This window comes from Pteropus vampyrus, unplaced genomic scaffold (assembly GCF_000151845.1).
Source record: "Pteropus vampyrus isolate Shadow unplaced genomic scaffold, Pvam_2.0 Scaffold233, whole genome shotgun sequence".
In the NCBI taxonomy this organism is placed as follows: Eukaryota; Metazoa; Chordata; class Mammalia; order Chiroptera; family Pteropodidae; genus Pteropus; species Pteropus vampyrus.
This window is the reverse complement of record NW_011889014.1, coordinates 762,495-768,633: the sequence shown is the minus strand read 5'-3', so window position 1 is coordinate 768,633 and position 6,139 is coordinate 762,495.

Sequence of the window (6,139 nt, the reverse complement as noted above, 5' to 3'; positions counted from 1 at the left end):
ATACACTTTTTAAAAAAAATCTTCAGTTTCAGTGAATGGAAGTCTCACTTAAAATGTTATTATCTGACATATACAGCAGCCCCTAACCAGGTTTCACTTTCCACGGTGTGAGTCACCCGAGGTCAAACGTGGTCCAAAAATATTAAATGGAAAATGACAGCCATAAGGTCTTAAGTCTTAAACGGCGTGCCGTTCTGAGCGGCATGATGAAATCTGGGGCGTGCATCACCCCTTGTCCAGGGCCTCTGCGGTGTAGACACTCCCCGCCCATCAGTCACTTAGCAGCCAACTCCATTTCCAGATCTACTGCCGGGCCATCACAGTGCTTGTGTCCAAGTGACCCTTATTTTACGTAAGAATGGCCTCAGAGAGCAAGAGTGCTGATGTTGGCGATTCGGATATGTTGAAGAGAAGCTGTAAAGTGAAAAAGTATATATGTAGGGGGGGAAAAAAAAAGCCAGTATAAATAGGATTCAGCGCTATCAGTGGTTTCAGGCATCTACTCAGGTCTTGGGACTTACTCCTCCCCGCCCAGATAAGGGTGGGGGAACAATTATACTTTAAGTTTTTCGAAAATATTTTAATCTGAATAAAATGCTTTGGATGCCTCATTTCATAAAGAGATAATACCGTTCCGTAATCTTTCTAAAGGAATAAATGGTGTTAATACAGGCGAGCATTCTTGGGAAGTCTTGTGACATAATAGCAAGGTGATCAGAAATGTGCTTATTCAGGAAGTCTGACACCTCTCACTTGGCAATGCCAAACCAAGCTGGCAAACACCACATTAAAGCATTGGGGGAGGGGACTTAGTAATGAATTTGAGTCATGGAAACTTAAGAAATGACCGAAAGAAAAAACATGATTAACTTCCCAGGGTAAAATCTAAATCTCTTGGGGGAAAATGCTCGTGGGTGTGTAGGTGTAGATGATTTCAGGATTGAATGCTGAATAACCTGAGCCGTTGGTAACCTAGTAGGGGGCTGGGGAGGACTTGGCCATTATTTTAATTAAGGAGCTTAGTTACAAGAGCGGAGAGGGATAAACTCCAGGTTGGGATGAGGCAACCTGCCCGTGGGAAGCGGCGCCCGCAGCTACTCAGTTTGCCACTGCGGGTGTGAACACGCTGGGCACGATGAATATTTATGTGGTGAGATGCGGCCCCTTGTGGTCTGATTAGGGAAAAAAAAAAAAAATCCAGCTCAAAGCCTGAAAAGCAATACTAGCCTACTTTACAGGTGTCAAACGGAGGTGCTGAAAAAAATGACTATAGTATTCAGAGAAATTAATCGTCACAAAATAGATGAGCACAGGAAAGGGGCATTTTCTCATCGTCCTCTAAACCAGCGCATCTCAGATTCCAACGTGCAGGGGGGACCATTTGAGGGTCCGGTTCACAGCCGGCGACTGGCAGGGGGCAGGGCCTGAGGGTCCACATTTCTAACAAGTTCCCAAGGGATGCTCCCCCTGCCCCACCGCCCACCCGGTGAGTCGCTAGGGCCCGAGGGGAGGCTCCTGCTCTGCGGGTGGGCCAGGGCTGCTCCAGCAGACCCCACCCCGGGGACCTTGGTCCCCGCAGAGCATCGCAGGGGCTACGCTTCCTTCCCCCACTAGACTCTAAGGTTGGTAATCACGCCTTTTTTTTGCTTGAGTCGACCCCAGCTCTGAGGTTATTATTCCCACCCCCCACCAGGAGTGTCCTAAAAAGGCAAAGCCTCCCTCCCTGACACCTTCCTCACCTGTCAAGGTCCTCTGATTCCAGAAAGCAAATATTTCAGGTCGCCATGGGACTGTGCCTTGTGGATTTCCACGTTAATAAAAGCCATGGTTTCCTTTCGTGGTTTTCTTCATCACTGAAAACCGCAGGATGTTTCCAATGCCATTTACTTCTAAATCTGCCCCCCACACCACCCCGTGATGTGCACATTTGAACGTGTCTTGTGATGTCTGCTCCTCGGCTTCTCACCCACACCCACAGCACACACTGATTCCCCATCTTGAGTCAAGTGCCAGAGTTGAGTTTACACATCCCCACCCCCCACTCCAGCCCATTCCAAGAATTCATTGTATTTGGCTAGGAAAAACTTTTGATACAAAGTATTTTTAACTTGATGTGGGAGGTGATAGGATAGAATAAATAGCAGTAGAATGATCACAGGTGGGTAATTACCCATGTAAATTAGTTCATTTTGGTAATTTTCCCTTGAATTCCAATGTACATGATGAACATTGAATTTTAACCCCACACAACCACTGCATTTGGGGGTAGTTTTTTTTTATTTGTAAATTCTGAGTATTAAAAGCAATTGAGAATGCTCTGATATAAAAAATTTCTCAGCTTAGTTTTTTTCAGATTTTTCCATTTACCATCATAACTGGAAAAGTAGACAGGGGATGGAAATTGCTCATCTAACAAATATTAATAGCATCCAGTGTACAAGGTCCCACGACACGTTAGGACTCTGGAAGAAAAACATCCTAGTCTTATAGGAACGATTCCCACAAAACTATAATACAAAATAAAATAATGCAAGAACATCATGAAGTAATTTAGGAGTGACGGAGTGGGAGAAGTTACTTCTCACTGAGAAATCAGCAAGGGCTTCCTGGAGGAAGTGGCATTCAATCAGGACCTTGAAGGATAAGTCAGACACTGTATATATAAGAAAAGGGCAGGTCTGAGATACAGTGTTCTGGTTGACAAAAGCTCAGAGTGCCAGACAGGAAAAGTGGGAGATCGTGCGTTGTGGGGTAACACCAAACGTGGGAAGATCCGCTTGACAGTGGTATATTCCTTGCATCAGGGGGTAAGGGCTAAAGCATAAAGACCAACTAAACAGTAATTCAGGCAAGAAATAACGAAGCCTTAGGGGACAGGGAGCAGAACGAGAGGCTTTAGGAAAGAGAGGGGACTGGACAATGGAAATAGAGATGGGGCAAGGAATGGTGAAGAGTTCACGTGCCCTTAGGGTTTGGGGTCCAGGACTCAGGAAGAAGGCTCAGGTCACTGAGAACATAGGAAGCACAGGAAGGGAACAGGGCTGTGTAGGGCCTTGAGAGGACACAATTGGTTTGAATTAAGAGCAAACATGTCCCGTGCACATGGAGGGCACTCGGGGTGGGGGCGGGGGGTTAACTGCAGATCATCAGGAATTCTGAACCAAAGCCCAAGGGAGAGAGTTCGGGGCTGTGGGGATTAGAGACACAGGGACAATCACTGAAGTCACGGAGCAGGAAGTACCCGAGACTGTGGAAGGAAACAGGGCGGAGCAGGAGGAGCAGGAGGAAAAGAGCGGAGGGAAAGGGCACCAAGGGACGAGGAGGGCAGGTCAGACGCCACTGACCACAGAGAGTGCGAGTGCCTTTGTTTCCGGGTTTGATAAAAAATTTCAAACATGCACGTGACGAAGCCCATATCCATTCGCTGATGATCGACGACAATCAAGGACGTTGACCATGCAATGCCTCTCGCTGTGCTGTCACTTCACCGAAACATTCTGCGGCAAACCCTGGGCCTCGTGGCATTGTGCCCCTGCGTGTTTCACCAAGCACCGCTCAGCAATAAAGACAGCTGAGCGTGTGAAAGGGGAGGACGATTTTAAACTGTCGGAAGTCGCAGGGACCGCAGACGGGAACACTTCGCAGGAATTCGCGGGTGGCCTTCAAGAGAGTGGTTTTGGTGAAATGCCGAGTGGACGACCGAGGGTGAGAGCTGAGGTCTCAAGTGGGCAGAGGGGGTACGTTAGAAAGCGAACAGCAGTTCAGGGAGCTGGCTGGCCATGGGAAGGATGTCTGTCACCAAGGGGGGACCTGAGCGTGCTCTGGTGGGAGAGTGGACAGAGACTGGAGATGTGAGAAAGTCGGTGTGTGATGCAGCGATGGTCATTCATTGCATTTCAGATTAGATGAGCACTTACTATGTGGCTGCGACACTTTCAGATGCAATCCCTGCCCTGGTGGAGATGACGCTCCAGGGGACAAACAGACGATGAACTGACAAACACATGTGAAGCACGATGTCTGATGTGGTTAAATGCAAGCAAGTAAAACAAGCAACGCAAAGGGAGACCCGAGACACGTGCAGTGGTGAGAGCCTGAAACGGGCCAGCCAGTACCTGTGGACAGAGCGGAGAGGCGGGCAGAGCGGAGAGGCGGGCAGAGCGCAGAGGCGGGCAGCTACAGCGGCCAGAGAATCTCACCGTGGGGACGGAGGGGGGAAGGAATTCATGTCCAAAGGGCTCAATTAGCTTCATGTTATGGAAGAAAGAAAAGGGAGAAGCTCCTGACTTCTCGACCCTTCTGGACACTAATTGCTAGCACTGTAGCACCTCACACAACTTCCCGAGATGCATCTTCCTGCTGAGAAACAAGGAGTCATCCCAACTGCAGCTCAGAAAGCACTGGGTCCCGTCCTCAGCGGAGTGGGACTCAAGGCCATTTATTCAGCTTCTCTGAGTTTCAATTTCGGCTTCTGTGAAATGGGCGCTATGATCCTCTGTGGGGCGGGGGCGGGGGTTTGAGAGAACTGGGTGAGGCGACATAGGAGGAGCTCCGAGCACAGTGCTTGGTGCGGGGTAGATGACCATTAAGTGCTCACCGAGAAGAGAAAAGCCATCTCCGGGGAAGCAGTGTGTCGAGAAGCAGCCGCTCGGTCCCCGTCAGGGAAAACCTTCTGAAGGCTGCATAAGATTTCTCTTCAAAATGGTTACATTCTTGTATTTGATTTGGAAAATGCTGTTCAAACACATAACCTCCTTTTTCAAAATTTCTATTATTCTCAAGAAGCTTCCAAAATTGTAAGCAGACAACAGTTAGCGGAGAGAGAGACGAAGGTGACAGCGTTGAGAAAAGCACTAAATTCTTCCGTTTCCTCGAGGCTGCCAAGCCGGTTCGTGGATCCTCCCTGCCTGCTTTGAATTATTTCATGTTTCCTTTCAGCTTACATGAGTTATAAGGCTGAAAGGACTCTTGAGGGGTTACCTCGTCCATCTCTCTGACTTAAAATTAGTCAGTTGGAAGATATCGAAAACCATGATAGTCACGGTTTAGGTGAAAAAAGTTAATTTTGTCGAGCTAGCAGAAGTCAGTAGGAGCCAAATTGAATGAAATGAGGCCAGTTCCATTTGAGATGATGCTGGGGCCACAGCGCATCCCTTCCTCAGCCCCCCCACTGCCTCCCAGTTTATTATCACAAGAAGTTAGACGAGCGTAAACATTCCGAAGAGATTAGAATTATACAGATTGGCCTCGACTGAACTCGGACCATCGTGATCAGCTGCCCTGATAACCAAACACCCTACAAATGGAACTCGGCTCTTATTCAACAAAATTAATGGTCAGAACCCAAAACAAGGCTGGGTTAGATCGAGAATAAATGCGCTTCCCTCAGTTCCAAAATGACTGCAAATGAACTTTGCTTGTTCGCCTGCGTGAAACTGCCCAGCTATTTGTCTTACTTGGGAAGAACAAAAACGATGTATATAATATTGACTATTTATATAAAATCTTAAGTCATTAGCTTTCAGGTACAGTCAGCCCTCCGTATCCATGAGTTCCATATCCTCAGATTCAACCCACCGCAGACTGAAAATATTAAAAAAAAGTATTAGGTTGTTGTTGTACCATGCAGTTAGGTCTGATGGTTGCCTCTGTACTGAATATGTGCAGGTTTTTCTTGTCATGATTTCCTAGATACAGTGTAATAATAATTTGCATAGCATTTCCCTTTAATTGAGTATTATAAGTAATCTAGAGATGGTTTAAACTCATTGGTATAGGTGATGTGCCAATACTATGCCTTTTTATATGAGGCTTGGGCATCCAAGGATTTTGGGGTCCGAAGGGATCCTAGAAGCAAACCCCCTCACATACTGAGAGATGACTGTACAGTATTTTGCTTTTTCTCCAGAAGAAGAATGTGGTTGTACTCGTTAAAGTCTTAAGATACATTTCATTTTAGATTTATTAAATGAAAATGTGAGGACTTGCTGTATTGGGTGTTGAAGAGGAAGTCATCTTCTCTGCTAAACTTTAAGTCAAACAGTATAGAGGGCGATTCAACATAAACAGTAATGGGCTGGGAAATCAGCTCTCTGAGGTTAAAAAAAATCCTGATTTTTTAGCACTTGCTGATTTCTGT